At 44.5% G+C, this 17,528-nt stretch overlaps 1 protein-coding gene across 6 annotated transcripts in view; it reads left to right on the forward strand.

Annotated features, from left to right (window-relative positions):
• The first annotated feature begins 2,487 nt into the window (after positions 1-2,487).
• The window catches only part of ESCO1 (establishment of sister chromatid cohesion N-acetyltransferase 1), a 73,823-nt gene continuing 58,782 nt past the window's right edge, over positions 2,488-17,528 (forward strand). For 2 of the 6 annotated variants that reach the window (XR_004029648.1, XM_030810663.1), the window contains exon 1: positions 2,488-2,897. The gene's annotated coding sequence lies outside the window, so the exon portion shown is untranslated. Of the gene's footprint in view, positions 3,106-17,528 lie in introns of all 6 variants that reach the window. The other 4 variants (XM_003262012.4, XM_030810665.1, XM_030810664.1 and 1 more) reach the window with 3 other exon arrangements.

The following is a 17,528-nucleotide window of genomic DNA, read 5'->3' on the forward strand; positions in this document are numbered from 1 at the left end:
AGTAGACAACCAAATTAAATGAACCAAATTCCAAAGCTCATAAATAGAATGCTCTAAAAGAAAACTACTGATAGAAGGAAAAACAAATATGATATAATAGTTCAGAGTAAGATTTAATCAATTACACTACAAATTGAGACTACTGGTATTCATGAATCGGAAGTGAAAAATATCCTTCAAAATGATAAAGAATAATGCTCAAGAAAGTTTATTTTTTCCCATGAACGCAAACTATTTATTCTTTTCACAGAAACTGATTATATATAGTTTTAGAAAAGAAAATAAGGCCAGGCATGGTGGCTCATGCCTGTAATCCCAGCACTGTGGGAGGTCAAGAAGGGTGGATCACCTGAGGTCAGGCGTTCCAGATCAGCCTGACCGATATGGTGAAACCCTGTCTCTACTAAAAATACAAAAAAATTAGCTGAGCGTCGTGGCAGGCACCTGTAATCCCAGCTACTCTGGAGGCTGAGGCAGGAGAACTGCTTGAACCAGGGAGATGGAGGTTGCAGTGAGCCGAGATCATGCCACTGCACTCCATCCTGGGCAACAGAGCAAGACTCTGTCTCAAAAAAGAAAAAGAAAAAGAAAAAAAAATATAGCATAAATTGCAGGCATGAATTATGTATCGAAAATACATATGATTTATTTCTTTTCTTGTTTTTTTAAGGCTACCAGTGGGATCAGACACCAGGGTCAGCAGAGCACCAAGCTGCTATGGCCTACGCCCCTGACCGGAGGGCTATGATTTCATATCGTCTGATATTTGCACGAATTCCCATGCTCCTGATTGAGGCCAATATAGCACATAGAGTGGAATAGACTACTCAGAAGCAGAGGCCTATTTTGTGAGAATTGACGCTCATAAATATGGTTTCTTTGTATGCCAGAATTTGAATTACTAAAGACGAAGTAGTTTATCCAACCAAAAGAAGTCCCACCAGTTGTCTGCCAATCAGAAGATGAAGGGAAACATAGGTCAGGTCTCCTAATAACCAGCTTTTAACCAGACCAGTAGTTTACTCCTGTTCTCCCCCACACCCCCCAATTTGAGCTGTTTGGCATATGCCATTAAAGTGTGTATCAGGGACTGGAGGTGAAGGTGGAAGCAGGGGGCAGGTCTTTGCCAAGTAACACAACTATGGTAATGTGAAGAATGGCCTCACCCATCAATACCTCCCAAAGTGCTGGGATTACAAGCGTGAGCCACTGCCCCCAGCCTTGTTTTTGTTTTTAAGCCATAGCATCTCCCTGAGCAAACTGACAGGCAGCTCCCTATTCGTGGAAGATGAATTGTCAGAAAAACATCAGGTTTGACAAACTTAGAGCACATTTTGGTTGTACTTGGCTTCAAAGAAGGAGGGCAGGAAGGGGAAAACCCATTTATGATCACCTCTTCCCATTCTGAAATGCACAAGTACCGAACTAGCCTCACAGTTCCGCAAATAAGTAAAGGGTAGCACAGAACATATGTTCAAAAGCAGTCTGGTAGCCGGAGCAGTGGCTTAGGCCTGTAGTCCCAGCACTTTGGGAAGCCAAGGAGAGAAGAGAGGATCACTTGAGGCCAGGAGTTCGAGACCAGCCTGGGCTGGTCTCAGTGAGACCTTATCTCTACAAAACATAAAAAAATTAGCCTGGCATGGTGTCGTGGGCTTCATACATGCAGTTCTCAGGGAGGCTGAGGCAGGCGGGATCGCTTGAGCCCAAGTCGAGGCTGCAGTGAGCCGTTACTGTGCCACTGCACACCAGCCAGGATCCTTCCTGTCACAGAAAAAAAAAAGTGTGGGAACCATGAATCCTAGTGATAAAATCTTGGATTCTATCTCTAGAGGCCTCCAACAGCGAGCCAAAGTTTTGTCTGAACACTCAGTCTAAGTCTAGCGGAATATTCTACAATTTCTGATGGCTCTTGCACTCTGATAGGAGGAAAGTGTGCAAGGAGAGGGTGAAGCCCTACAATTTTGGAGGCGCTGGAGGGCAGTGCAGGGACTGCATTCCTTTTTTTTTTTTTTTTAAACAGGGTCTCATTCGCTCAGACTAGAGTGCAGTGGCCCAATCTCAGCTCACCGCAACCTCCGCCACCCAGGCTCAAGGGATTCTCCCGCCTCAGCCTCCCGAGTAGCTGGGATTACACGCGCACGCCACTACCGCCCGGCTAATTTTTGTATTTCTAGTAGAGACGGGGTTTCACCATGTTGGCCAGGCTGGTCTCAAACTCCTGACCTCAAATGATCCACCCACCTCTGCCTCCCAAAGCGCTGGGATTACAGGCGTGAACCACCGCGCCCGGCCCCACCCTCCTTCTTTACACTGGCTCATATGGAAGACCAAAGGCACTTGGATTATACATCGCAGACAGAAGCAGCCAAAACCTACATGGCAACCAGTTGCGACAAATTTCCAAGGTAAACCACAACCGCTGGGGGCCTGGGTGGTTTTTAGCTCAAAGCGATGACCCCAGGAACGACAAGCGGCCGCCGTTAGGGGGCGCCGCCACTTCCCTGCCAGGCGACCACCCGCGGAGGCGCGCGCGCTAGGCCTCCCACCGCGCCTGCGCTGAGTTGAGGATGGACACTCGCTCGCCTTTCCCCGACGCCCAGCCGTCCTGGCCCGGGTGAAAAACTGCGTGACACGCAGTGAGCGTGGCGGCCATCTTCGACTTCTGGGCACGTCAGCTGAGCCGGTTAGGGCTGAAGAAGAGCGTTGCGCAAGCGCACCCAAGACGGTCACAGGTAACTCCCATCTGACGAGCGAGGCGTCGCCGTCGTCGCCGGAAGTTTGGTGTTTGCGCCGCGGGGGAGGCGGCGGCCGCAGCAGAAGCAGCTGAGTGTCTCCTGATACCCGGATGTGAGGCGATCCGCTGGCTCTAGTCTGACCCTCCGCCAGGCAAAAGGAAGGTACGCGAGCGTCTCTGACGGTCCCCGCCGCCTGTGTCTTCACCTCCCTTTTGCCAGCCCCTCCAGGGAGCGGACAGTTCCCCCTCTTCCTGTTCCACCCTCGGTGGCGTGTTGCCTCGCACGCCTCTTCCTACTGCTTCGGTCCCAGCTCTTCGCGCCCCTGGGAGGGAGGCGGGAGGCTCTAGGCTCCAAGACGCCGTCGCCTGAGGTAGGCAGCTAACGTGCTCGCGCGGCCGCGCACCACCTGCCGCTGCTTGCTGGGCGGTCGGAGTTCATAAGGGGTCGTGACCGCGGACGGGGCAGGGCCAGAGTTCCCAGCACTGCCGCGAGGGCCCCAGGAGCCCCGAGGTGGCGTGCAGCCATTGCTAGCACCGGGGCATTGCCAGTTCTGGTCCCGCAGGTAGCCCCGGGCCCCGTCTCCGCCCCTAGCGTTTTCTCTTCCCAGCGCTTCCCCGGAGCCAGTCGCTCGCCGCCCCCCGCCGCAACCCGCTGACCCGGCCTGAGCCTGGAGGCCTCTGCAGTCTGCGGGGCGCGTTGTGGGGTCTTGGTTTTACAGCCTTCAGCTTGGGAGGGGAGCGGTCCCAAGGTCACAGAGTAATTCGTGCTGCAGATGGGGGTCTCGGCACAGGTAGGGCGGCTCTGGAGTAGAAATGAGTGCATTGAGGGCCGCAGTGAAGTTTATAGCGATGGAGAGAGGCGAGCCAAAGAGAATTGGGTCCTCGATTTTTATCACGGTTTAAGAGTATTTTACTATGGGGGTTTATTTGGCACGGGCAGAATGGGATAGCAAGTCCAACAATTAGAAGACTACCTCCTCTCCGTCCGCCTCTCAATGATGCGTCCGAAAATCCGGCGTGTACTTTATTTTCCGGGGCGATGGAGACGCAGCGGGGACCAGGGGAGGGAGGAAGAGGAGGAGGAAGGAGCTCAAGCTTTGCGATTTGAGAAGTACTATGAACCATGTTTTCTGTAGTCTTAGCTGCAATGAGATTCCTTTAAACAGGAATCGCAGCACACAGTATCTAGATAGTATTACAAAATGATATCTCAATAAATAACCTTCGCAGGAAACAAAAGCACTACTTGGTGGCATAAGGTGTGGTTAGTCCCCCCACCAACATTGGGTTTTTTAAAAAACTGGATAAAACATGGATTTCAGTTGAAAACATCCAGGTTGCAGTGAACTATGCTATATTGACTTTGTCTTCTGATCAAGTCCTTAGTTTCTGCTTTACACAGGACACCAACACGAATAAAGTTTTAAGTTATTACTTTATTTTGAGACGGGGTCTCGCTGTGTCGCCTAGACTGGATTGCAGTGGTGTAATCACGGCTCAGTGCAGCCTTGACCTCCCTCCTCGGCCTCAAGCAATCCTCCCACCTCCTCCTCCCTGAGTGGCTGGGACTACAGGCGTCCGCTACCATGTTAGGCTAAGTTTTGTATTTGTTGTTGAGACAGCGTTTTGCCATGTTGCCCAGGCTGGTCTCGAACTCCTGGGCTCAAGTGATCACCTGGGCCTCCAAAAGTGCTAGGATTACAGGCCTGAGCCACTGTGCCTGGTGAATTTTTTTTTTTTATTTGAAAAGCAAAAAATCTAATCAATGGAATTAGACATGGGAGTAGGATGAGAAGTGCTTTAAAAAGTGCTTAATTTGGAAGCCGCAAATTCAGGCCTAGAGCATGTGAGGAAATGAGGAAACTAGGACTGTAATAGAGCCACTTTTTCCCTTTTAGGCAGAATGCAGAATATCACTGTTGGGTCAGATGTGTGACTTAGGAAGCACAATTCCAAAATTTGTCCTGGCTTACAGACTAGAACTCCTTTATCGTTGCTAACTGAGGAAAATATGCTACTGTTTCACCTTTCTCAATCAATATTATAATCCTGTAGTGAACAAGTAATGTTTTTTTTTTGAGATGGAGTCTCACTCTGTCGCCCGGGCTGGAGGACAGTGGCGAGATCTCGTCTCACTACAATCTCCGCCTTCAGGGTTCAAGCGATTCTCCTGCCTCAGCCTCCGAGTAGCTGGGATTACAGACAGGTGCCACCACGCCCGGCTGATTTTTTGTATTTTTAGTAGAGAGAGGGTTTCACCGTGTTGGCCAGGCTGGTCTTGAACTCCTGACCTCAGGTGATCCGCCTGCCTCGGCCTCCCAAAGTGCTGGGATTACAGGCGTGAGCCACCATGCCCAGCCAAGTAATTTTTTTAATGTCCGTCCCATACAAGGTGCTGGCATTTAAATTGATAAATTATGCTTCACAGAATAACTAAAAAAGTACCCTAATTAATGAATGCCATTAATTTCTTTTGCCAGATAGTCCTTTTTAGCGTGGTAATTTATTATGCAGAGCTGATTGTATTTATTCTATTAATGAAGGTGACCAGCGCTGCACAGTTCGAATAATGGATTGTTTTTCTAATAGTTAAATATTTTTTCATGACTTTTATTGGCAGATTTTTGTTCCACATAGAGTTCTTGGAATACCTTCTATTGAAGGTGATTAAAATTTAGGTACTAGAAACCAACTCCAGTAAAATTGTTACTGTAGATAATTAACTTAAGGACTGTATTACCCCTTTTGTAACCCTGACTTTCGTATTTTTCTGTGGCTCATTCAATGAAAATCCTTTGGTTCTGTTTTTTCTGTATAAGTTCTGTATTATAGCTGTATTATAATATTGTAGTTACTTTTGGCAAATAAGAGCATTCTGTTAACCCAGCCATCATGTCTTTTCTTTTCCTGAGGGGAAGGGGCATATACATCTTATGCTTGATTGCATTACAATGCTTAAAGGAAGATTTATATCCTCTGCTCTGTTCAGCTTCCTTTAAACATTTATGGCAGCACACGTAAGGTTCACACAAAAACTCAGAGGGTAAATTAAAAGGTGGTATTAAGTATTACTTTAATGTAGTGGTTCTCAAACTTTTTGGTCTTAGGATCCCCTTATGCTCTTAAAAATTATGTAGGACTCCAAGTAGCTTTTGTTTATATAGGTTTATATCTATTGACAGTTACTGTATTAGGAATTAATTTCACATATATTAATTCATATGAAATAATTAAACTACAGCATAATATAAATAACATTTTAATTTTAATTAAATTTTTTTTTTTTTTTTTTTTTTTTTTTAGTAACAGGGGCTCACTGTATTGCCCAGTCTGGCCTTGAGCTCTTGGGCTGAAGTGATCCTCTTGCCTCAGCCTCCCAAATAGGTGGGACTACAGGTGTGCACACCTAGCTTAATATATTTAATAAATAACATTTTAATGAAAAACTATATTCCAAAATAATTTAGTGAAAGAATGGTGATGGTATTACATTTTTGTAAATCTCCTTAATGTTTGGCCTGATAGAAGACAGCTGGATTCTCCTATCAATCTGTTGCTATATATGTTTCTGGTTGAAGTTTATGACCAGTATGTTGGGTGGGGTATTTTAGCTTTTTCAGTAGTTGTAATACTCTGATTCTGCAACAAAACTTAACAAGTGGTAATTTCTTAAATGTTAGTTGCAATGTAGAATCTGAAACCATGTCTACATGTGTTTTGCATTCTGTTGCATTAGAATTCATTGGTCTGTTTTGTACTTTTAATCTTTTACTCTCGTATGATTTCTTTTTTCTTTTTTTTTTTTTTTTTTTTTGAGACAGAGTCTCGCTCTGTCACCCAGGCTGGAGTGCAGTGGCATGATCTCGGCTCACTGCAAGCTCCGCCTCCCGGGTTCACACCATTCTCCTGCCTCAGCCTCTCTGAGTAGCTGGGACTACAGGCGCCCGCCACCACGCCCGGCTAATTTTTTTTTGTATTTTTAGTAGAGATGGGGTCTCACCGTGGTCTCGATCTCCTGACCTCGTGATCCGCCCGCCTCAGCCTCCCAAAGTGCTGGGATTACAAGCGTGAGCCACCGCGCCCGGCCTTCTCCTATGATTTTGATCTCAGGAATCCTGAGAGTCCCCATATCACATTTTGAGCACTATTGCTTTAAGGTAAATAATTGAATGTTTAGAATTAATGTAGTTGTTGAAACTGAAAGGGATAATGATAATATGGAAATTGAGTTGGCAAGTAGTTAAGCGAAGCCAGGAGTAACTAAGTAAATTTTTTATTTTTTTGAGACGGAGTCTTGTTCTGTCGCCTAGACGGTGCTATCTCGGCTCACTGCAACCTCTGCCTCCAGGCTTCAAGCGATTCTCTGGCCTCAGCCTCCGGAGTAGCTGGGATTACAGGCACCTGCCATCATGCCTAGCTAGTTTTTTTATATTTTTGTAGAGACGGGGTTTGACCATGTTGGCCAGGCTAGTCTTGAACTCCTGACCTCAGGTGATCCACCTGCCTCGGCCTCCCAGAGTGTCGGGATTACAGGCGTGAGCCACCATGCCTGGCCAATATTTTCTATCTTTTCATGAAAACATTTTCCCTGTAATATTATTATAGCTAATTATTAATATTATTATAGCTAACACTTAAGCACTGGTGATATATCAGGAGCTTTTCTAAGAACTTTAAACATTTATGGCAGCATACGTAAGATTCTCACAGATAAAAACTCAGAGGGTAAATTAAAAGGTAGCAGTAAGTATTACTTTAATGCAGTGTTTCTCAAACTTTTTGGTCTTAGGATCCCCTTATACTCTTAAAAATTATGTAGGACTCTAAGTAGCATTATATTAGGAAAGATTTCTTTTTTTTTTTTTTTTTTTTTTTTTTGAAGAGACGGGATTTCACTATGTTGCCCAGGCTGGTCTCAAATTCCTGGGCCCAGGTGATCTGCCCACCTTGGCCTCCCAAAGTGCTGGTATTACGGGTATGAGCCACCACCCCTGGCCCAGGAAAGGTTTCTATTATGGCATCATTGGAGAGGATTAAATTTAACTTACTTTTATCCCCTATAAATAGTATAGTCTTTGTGACAAGTATTATTCTTTTTATTTATTTATTTACTTATTTTTATTTATTTTATTTATTTATTTTTGAGATGGAGTCTCGCTCTGTCGCCCAGGCTGGAGTGCAGTGGCGCAATCTCGGCTCACTGCAAGCTCCACCTCCCGGGTTCACGCCATTCTCCTGCCTCAGCCTCCCGAGTAGCTGGGACTACAGGGGCCCGCTGCCACGCCCGGCTAATTTTTTGTGTTTTTTAGTAGAGACGGGGTTTCACTGTGTTAGCCAGGATGGTCTCGATCTCCTGACCTCGTGATCCCCCCTCCTTGGCCTCCCAAAGTGCTGGGATTACAGGCATGAGCCACTGCGCCTGGCCTATTTTTTTTTTTTTTTTTGGAGTCGGAGTCTCGCTCTGTTGCCCAGGCTAGAGTGCAGTGGCACAATCTTGGCTCACTGCAAGCTCCGCCTCCCGGGTTCAGCCATTCTCATGCCTCAGCCTCCTGAGTAGCTGGAACTACAGGCGCCTGCCACCATGCCTGGCTAATTTTTTGTATTTTTAGTAGAGACGGGGTGTCACCGTGTTAGTCAGGATAGTCTCGATATCCTGACCTCGTGATCCACCCGCCTCAGCCTCCCAAAGTGCTGGGATTACAGGCGTGAGCCACAGCGCCGGCCCCCGCCCCCCCACCCCCTTTTTTTGTTTTTTGAGACGGAGTTTTGCTCTTGCAGCCCAGGCTGGAGTGTGATGGCATGATCTCGGCTCACCATGCCCGGCCAAGTATTATTTTTTGTAACACAGATACTGTTCAGTTTTAGAAGATATGCGCCACTTAGATAATTTCTCCATAAGCTATTTGAGGGTGGGGAATATGCCTATACCCAGCATCTATCATTATATATATTTAAAATATATACCATAGGCTAGGCATGGTGGTTCACATTCACGCCTGTGATCCTAGCACCTTGGGAGGCTGAGGCAGGTGGATCGCTTGAACCCAGGAGTTCGAGACCAGCCTGGGCAACATGGCAAAACCCCGTCTCTACAAAAAAACACTAGCCAGACATGGTGGTGCTCTCCTGTAGTTTTTCATATATAAAAAAGATACACACACACACACACACACACACTGTAGTTGTAGACTATTTTAGCCCATCAGAAAATCGAGTTGTTAAACAAATACTTGTTGCTTTTGAAAAGATAATCTCGTTCCCATGGAAATTTGAAATTTACTTTTATATTTTGTTCAACTAGTGTTTTAAAGTTTGTTGTTATCACAAGACACTAGATTAAATTTTTCTTCAAAAATAGATAATATTCAGAAGATAAATTTAGTCTTTTTTTTTTTTTTGAGATGGAGTCTCACTCGGTCGCACAGGCTGGAGTTCAGTGGCGGGATCTCGGCTCACTGCAAGCTCCACCTCCTGGGTTCACACCATTCTCCTGCCTCAGCCTCCCGAGTAGCTGGGACTACAGGCGCCCACCACCACGCCTGGCTAATTTTTGTATTTTTAGTAGAGATGGAGTTTCGCCATGTTGTCCAGGCTGGTCTCGAACTCCTGACCTCAAGTGATCTATTAGGCATTTTAGAATGTGAGAAATACTTGGGGTACCTTAAATAATAGTAGTTCATTGGGAGGATATGTAGAAATAAGAGAAGACTGTTTACAGAGCTAGATCTTGTGGAAGAAAAGAACAGAAATCACCAAACACTAGGCTTTGCTGAAGAACAATTCACCAGGTCTTACAGAAACCTGAATATATTTCAGGACTCAGAAGGTGGCTGAGAATAGTACAGCTCTAGCAGTAGGCTTGCCTTGTTTTAATTCCTCAAGCAGCAGGTATCCTGTAATTCCTAATTTAGTTCTTTGCTGTTATAGTAGTAGGTCTCAACCCAGGGTGATTTTGCCTCTGGGGAGACATTTTGTAGTGTCTAGAGATATTTTGATTGTGAGGACTAGGAGAAGGGTTGCTACTGGCATCTAGTGGATGGAGGTCGGGGCTGCTGCTGCTGTTGCTAAAAAGGGTGCTGCTCCTCCATGCACAGGACAGCCCTTCCATAACAAAGACTCTATGTGGTTCAAAATGTTAATAGCGGTGAGGTTGGAAAACCCTGCTTTATAGTGACTAGATATTGGCACCTCTTGGGTCACAAACCCACACTTGATCTAGTTAGCTATGGGAAGCGTAGCAGGGTCAGGACTTTCAGAATGTAACTATGAATTGTCTAAGGTTTTTTGTTTTTTGTTTTTTTAAAGGAGGTGCCTGTGGCCATGGCAAGTTTTTCAGAAAGGAGTTATGAATTTGACAAGCCACTAGACTCAGATTTGCAGTCAATACTTGTCTCTTGTCCCTTTGATGTGGTTAAAAGGTTGTATAGTTGAAATGCATTAAGAATTGGTAAATTATTAAGGAGATTAAGGATCTGTGGTGATCCATGTGAACTTTGGAGTTGATGGTGGTATCAGTGTGATTTGGAGAAGAAAACTGTGATTGAAGAATTCTGGTGATCAGTAGGAATACAACAATGAAGAAAGAAAGTTTGATAGCAGAATGGCAAGAGACGTGTAAAGAATTTTGTGTAAGATTGCTGTAATAAATTAACAGAAACTTGATGGCTTAAAACAATAGAAATTTATTATCTTAAATTTGTTCCTTGCCTCATCTAGCTTCTGGTGGTTGCCCTGGCGTTCCTGGGCCTATGACCACATTACTCCAATCTCTGCCATCATTTTCATATCATTTTCTCTTGTCTGTGTCTGTCTCCTTCTCTTACAAGGATATCTGTGCCACTCTCTTAAGGATATTTGTTACTGGATTTAGGGCCTACCTGAATAATCCAGGATGATCACATCTCAAGATCCTTAATTTGATTATGTCTGCAAAGACCTTTTTTCCCCAAATAAGATACATTCACAATCCCTAATTCAGGGATTAGGACATAGGTGTATTTTTGGGGGGCCACCATTTAGCCACTACTGGAGAGTTTTAGAGAAAAGGGTATAATTTTAAGAGAGTGAATTTTTTTCTTTTTTCTTTTTTTTTCTTTTGAGACAGTCTCGCTCTGTCGCAAGGCTGGAGTGCAGTAATGAGATCTCGGCTCACTGCAACCTCTGCCTCCTGGGTTCAAGCAGTTCTGCCTCAGCCTTCCAAGTAGCTGGGACTATAGGCACGTGCCACCATGCCCAGCTAACTTTTTTGTATTTTTAGTAGAGACGGGGTTTCATCACGTTGGCCAGGATGGTCTCGATCTGTTGACCTCATGGTCTGCCCACCTCGGCCTCCCAAAGTGCTGGGATTACAGGTGTGAGCCACTGTGCCTGGCAGAGAGTGAATTTTCAATTAAGGCTAATTAAATTAAATTTAAATTAAATACAAATTCAATTAAAGTAGAATTTGTATTGTGAAGAGATTGAATGGGGGAAGCTGCTTTTCATAGAAAAAGGGTTCATGACTGGGTGTGGTGGTGGCTCATGCCTGTATTCCCAGCACTTTGGGAGGCTGAGGTGGGTGGATCATGAGGTCAGGAGTTCGTGATCAGCCTGGCCAATATGGTAAAACCCCATCTCTACTAAAAATACAATAATTAGCCAGGTGTGGTGGCGCGTGCCTGTAGTCCCAGCTACTGAGGAGGGTGAGGCAAGAGAATTGCTTGAACCAGGGAGGCGGAGATTGCAGTGAGCTGAGATCACGCCACTGCACTCCAGCCTGGGCGACAGAGTGAGAGCCAGTCTCAAAAAAAAAAAAAAAGAAAAAGGGTTCATGTGGGTGAGTTTAAGAAAGGAAGTGATCAGCAGTGTAAGGAGAGTTAGAAGCAAGATAGTAAGGGAAAGTAACTGATATGACGGACTTGCGGCCGGACGCAGTGGCTCATGCCTGTAATCCCAGCACTTTGGGAGGCCAACTCGGGCGGATCACTAGGTCAGGAGATCAAGACGATTCTGGCCAACATGGTGAAACCCCATCTCTACTAAAAATACAAAAAATTAACCCAGCGTGGTGGCAGGTGCCTGTAGTCCCAGCTACTCAGGAGGCTGAGGCAGGAGAATGGCGTGAACCTGGGAGGTGGAGCTTGCAGTGAGGCGAGATTGCACCACTGCACTCCAGCCTGGGTGACAGAGCGAGAATAAAAAAAGAGAGGAAAAAAAAGACGGACTTGCATTTGACTGGTGGGAGTGGATCTGTGCAAATTGAAGGCCTTAAGTGTGAGAGGTCTGATGTTCTCGGTAGACTTTGCCGTCTTTGCTTTGTGACATCTTCAAGCTAAGTATTGCTGAGAACTTACTCTCTACTCTGTTGTCCCAGAAGAGAAATCTTTCCCAGCTGTTTAGATGGCTTTCTGAATTTGCACCAGTGTTTTATGGAACTGAAGAGGCTTTCATAGCAGCTTGGGGAAAAAGTCCTTCAGTAAATTATGTTGGGATTGAGAGGCGTAATACTGGGCTTGATTCTGCAGTAAATCTGATGGAATTACTGTACCTTGAGATGGCTAGAAGTTTCCAGTGGTGTGTTGAAGTACAAGACGATTGGATAGGAGACTATTTAAGGGCAATAAATAAATAAATAACAAAATAAAGAAAAAAGTAAAAAAAAGACATCAAGATGAGGTTGGGCAAAATAGTCCTAGGGTTGTGTAGGAAAAAGGCTGATTAATTTTAAGAAGTGACTTGGAGGGGGAAGGTGGCTACATTGAAGTAATAGGGTAATTGTTTTTATTTGACTTGTTGATGTTATCTATTTTTTTTTTTTTTTGAGATGGAGTCTTGCTCTGTTGCCTAGGCTGGAGTGCAGTGGTGCAATCTTGGCTCACTGTATCCTCTACCTCCCAGGTTCAAATGATTCTCCTGCCTCAGCCTCCTGAGTAGCTGGGATTATAGACGTGCACCATGCCCGGGCAATTTTTGTATTTTTAGTAGAGATGTGGTTTCACCATGTTGGCCAGGCTGGTCTCAAACTCCTGACCTCAGGTGACCTGCCCACCTTGGCCCCCCAAAGTGCTGGGCTTACAGGCGCGAGCCACCGCGCCCAGCCGATGTTATCTATTATTAACATTTCTAAAATTAAATCAGCTCTGTATCCTATTTATTTATTTATTTGACACGGAGTCTCACTCTGTTGCCCAGCTTGGAGTGCAGTGGTGCGATCAAGGCTCACTGCAGTCTCCCGCCTCAGCCTCCCAAGTAGATGGGACTATAGGTGAACGCCACCATGCCCGGCTAATTTTTGTATTTTTTGTAGAGATAGGGTTTTGCCATGTTGTCCAGGCTAGTCTCAAACTCCTGTGCTCAAGAGATTTGCACGCATCAGCCTCCCAAAGTGTTAGTATTACTGGCCCATTTTTCCCTTTGGTTGGCTGTTTTATTAATTTGTAGGATATCTTATACATATTGTATAATCTGTGCATACCAATCCTTTGTAAGTTAATATTTTCACCTTTCACATTTTAGGTCTGTAGTCAGTCCATTTGGCATTGACTTTAGTATTGTATGAGGTAGGGATACAATTTTTTTCTTTTCTTTTTTTTTTTAGAGTAAAGTGAAAGCAAGTTTATTAACAAAGTAAAGGAATAAAAAATGGCTACTCCTTAGGCAGAGCAGCCTAGGGATCCAATTTCATTTTTCCCCCATGTGATATCCAGTTATCCCAATACTATTTCTTTAAGGCGACAGTGCTGTCTCTTAAAAACCAAATGATCATATATATTAAATACTTGGTTTGATTCTGGTCTATTTTGTGTCATTGATCTTTTCCATTGGTCTGTTTGTTTATCCTTGAAACAATATCACACATTAACGTGGTTTTATAGTAAATCTTGATATCTGATAGGACAAATCCACCCACCTTGTGGGTTTTGCTTTTTTTTTTTTTTGAGATGGATCCTTGCTGGGTTGCCCGGGCTGGAGTGCAGTGGCTGTTCGTAGGCAGGATCATAGCACAGTCTAGGCTCAAACTTCTGGACTCAAGTGATCCTCTCACATGAGCCTCCTGAGTAGCTGGGACTATAGGCATGTGTCACCAGACTCAGGGGCACCTTGTGTTTTATTTCGTTGTTGTTGTTTGTTTGTTTTTTGTTTTGAAGTTTTGCTGTGTTGCCCAGGGCTGGAGTAGAACTCCTGGCCTCAAGTGATCCTTCCGCTTCAGCCTCCAAAGTAGCTGAGATCATAGGTGTGTGCCACCACACCTGGCTAATTTATTTTTTGTAGAGATAGGGTCTTGCTATGTTGCCCAAGCTGGTCTTGAACACCTGGGCTCAGGCAGTTCTCCCACCTTGCCCTCCCAAAGTGCTGGGATAATAGGCATGAGCTACTACACCTGGCTACTTTTATCTTTTTAAAAAAGGTTTTTAATGAGAGAGGACTCAAATTACTAAAATAAGGAATGAGAGATGTTACCAAAATAAAAAGGGGTAAAAGGGAATATGAACAATGGTATGCTAACCATTTCGATAACCTAGATAAAATAGACAAGTTCATATAAACTGACTCAAGAAGAAATAGAAAATCTGAATAGACCTATAACAAAGAGATTGAATAAAAATACCTCCAAAAATGAAAAGCCCAGGCTCAGATGGCTTCACTGATGCAATCTACCAAACATTTAAAGAAGAATTAACACCAATCCTTCATAGACTTTTCAAAAAATAGAAAAGGAGGGATCTCTTAGTTCATTCTATGAGGCCGGTATTGCCTTAGTACTAAAAAGACAACACAGTACTAAAAAGACCTTGGTACTAGGCAAAGACATCACAAGAAAACTACAGATTAATATTTCTAATGAATATATCCACACAAATCCTCAACTAAATATTTGCAGACTGAGTCCAGCAACTTATAAAAATGATAATACACATTGACCAAGTTGCATTTATCCCTGCAGTGCACAGTTGGTTCAGCATATGAAAATCAGTATGACACACCATGTTGATAGAATAAAGGAAAGAAACGGACATGATTACCTCAATAGATGCAGAAAAAAAAATCGGACAAAATCCAATATCCTTTCATGATAAAACCGCTCAACAAACTAGAAATAGAAGGGCATCTGTGAAAAATCCACATCTAACATCATACCTAACAGTATGCAAGACTGAAAGCTTTCCCCCTAAACTTAGGAATAAGATGAAGATACCTGCTCTTGCCACTTCTTTCAACAGTGGAAAGGAGGAGGTTTCCACTGGAGGTTCTAGCCAAGGTAGATTGGCAAAAGGAAAAGAAATAAAAGGCATCCAGGTTGGAAAGGAAGCAGTAAAACTCTCTCTCTTTGCAGATGACATGATCTTACATGTAGGAAATCCTAAGAAATTCACACAAAAAAACCTATTAGAACTAATTAAATTTAATGACGTTATAGGACACAAGATCAGTGTACAAAAATTAGTTTTGTGTGCACTGTGATGAACCATCCTAAAAGGAAATTAAGAAAATAATTGCTTTAATAAATCAGTATATGGAAGAGATACCTGCATTCCCATGTTCATTGTGGTACTACTCACAATAGGCAAGACATGGAATCAACCTAAGTAAGTGTTCATCAGCAGATGAATGGATAAAGAAAATGTGGTATGGAATGGAATATTATTCAGCCATAAAAATACGAAATCTTGTCTGCAGCAACATGGATAAAACTGGAAGACATTATGTTGAGTGAAATAGCTAGGCATGGAAAGATTTACTGCATATTCTCGTTTGTGTGTGGGAGCCATAAAAAAGTTGATCCCATGGAGGTAGAGAGTAGCATAGTGGTTACCAGAGGCTAAGAAGGGTGTGGGGGAGGAGAGGATAGAGAGAAGGTGATTAATGGTTATAAAAATACAGTTAGAAGGAATAAGTTCTAGTGTTTGGTAGCTCACTAGGGTGACTGTAGTTAATAATTTATTGCATATTTCAAAATAACTAGAAGAGATTTGAAATGTTCCTGATACAAGTAATAAGTGTTTGAGGTGATGAATTATCCCAGTTACCGTGATTTGATTATTACATGGTTGTATGTCTGTATCAAAATGTCACATGTACCCCAGAAATATGTGCAATCATTATGTATCAATAAAAAAATTCTTTTAGCCTGGGCTCAGTGGCTCAAGCACCTGTAATCCTAGCATTTTGGGAGGCTGAGGTGGGAGAATGGCTTGAGCCCAGGGGTTTGAGACCAGCTTGGGCAACACAGGGAGACCCCATCTCTTTTTTTTTTTTTTTTTTTTTGAGACGGAGTTTTGCTCTTGTTGCCCAGGCTGGAGTGCAATGGCACGTTCTCGGCTCACCACAACCTCCGCCTCCTGGGTTCAAGTGATTCTCCTGCCTCAGCCCCCCGAGAAGCTGGGATTACAGGCACGCACCACCACGCCCAGCTAATTTTGTATTTTTAGTAGAGATGAGGTTTCTCCATGTTAGTCAGGCTGGTCTCGAACTCCCAACCTCAGGTGATCCGCCCACCTTGGCCTCCCAAAGTGCTGGGATTACAGGCGTGAGCCACTGCGCCCGGCCAGGGAGACCCCATCTCTACAAAAAATAAAAAAATTAGCCAGGTAAGGTGGCATGTGCCTGTGGTCCCAGCTACTCAGGAGGCTGAGATGGGATGATCACTTGGGGCCAGGAGTTTGAGACTTGCGTGGGCAACATAGAGAGACGTAGTCTCTAAAAAAAGAAAAAGAATAGCAAAGTTTTGGGCTCACACTTCATCTTTTAAAAACTTACTAGAAAGCTACAGTAATCAAGACTGTGGGCCAGGCGCGGTGGCTCACGCTTGTAATCCCAGCACTTTGGGAGGCCGAGGCGGGTGGATCACGAGATCAGGAGATCGAGACCACGGTGAAACCCTGTCTCTACTAAAAATACAAAAAATTAGCCGGGCGTGGTGGCGGGCGCCTGTAGTCCCAGCTACTCGGAGAGGCTGAGGCAGGAGAATGGCGTGAACCCGGGAGGCGGAGCTTGCAGTGAGCCAAGATTGCGCCACTGCACTCCAGCCTGGGCGACAGAGCGAGACTCTGTCTCAAAAAAAAAAAAAAAAAGATTGTGTAGTCCTGGTATAAGATCATAAAGACCAATGGGATAGAATTGAGAGTCCAGAAATAAAACCATACATTTACAGCAATGGATCTTTAAAAAAGGTGCCAGGACAATTCAATGGGTAAAGAATACTATTTTTTTAACAAACGAGGCTGGGCGCAGTGGCTCACGCTTGTAATCCCAGCACTTTGGGAGGCCGAGGCGGGCGAATCACGAGGTCAGGAGATCGAGACCACGGTGAAACCCTGTCTCTACTAAAAATACAAAAAATTAGCCGGGCGTGGTGGCGGGCGCCTGTAGTCCCAGCTACTGGGAGAGGCTGAGGCAGGAGAATGGCGTGAACCCGGGAGGCGGAGCTTGCAGTGAGCCGAGATTGCGCCACTGCACTCCAGCCTGGGCGACAGAGCGAGACTCTGTCTCAAAAAAAAAAAAAAAAAAAAAAAAAGGATTGTGTAGTCCTGGTATAAGATCATAAAGACCAATGGGATAGAATTGAGAGTCCAGAAATAAAACCATACATTTACAGCGATGGATCTTTAAAAAAGGTGCCAGGACAATTCAATGGGTAAAGAATACTATTTTTTTAACAAATGAGGCTGGGCGCAGTGGCTCACGCTTGTAATCCCAGCACTTTGGGAGGCCGAGGCGGGCGAATCACGAGGTCAGGAGATCGAGACCACAGTGAAACCCTGTCTCTACTAAAAATACAAAAAAATTAGCCAGGCGTGGTGGCGGGCGCCTGTAG

This window comes from Nomascus leucogenys, chromosome 4 (assembly GCF_006542625.1).
Source record: "Nomascus leucogenys isolate Asia chromosome 4, Asia_NLE_v1, whole genome shotgun sequence".
Lineage (NCBI taxonomy): Eukaryota > Metazoa > Chordata > Mammalia > Primates > Hylobatidae > Nomascus > Nomascus leucogenys.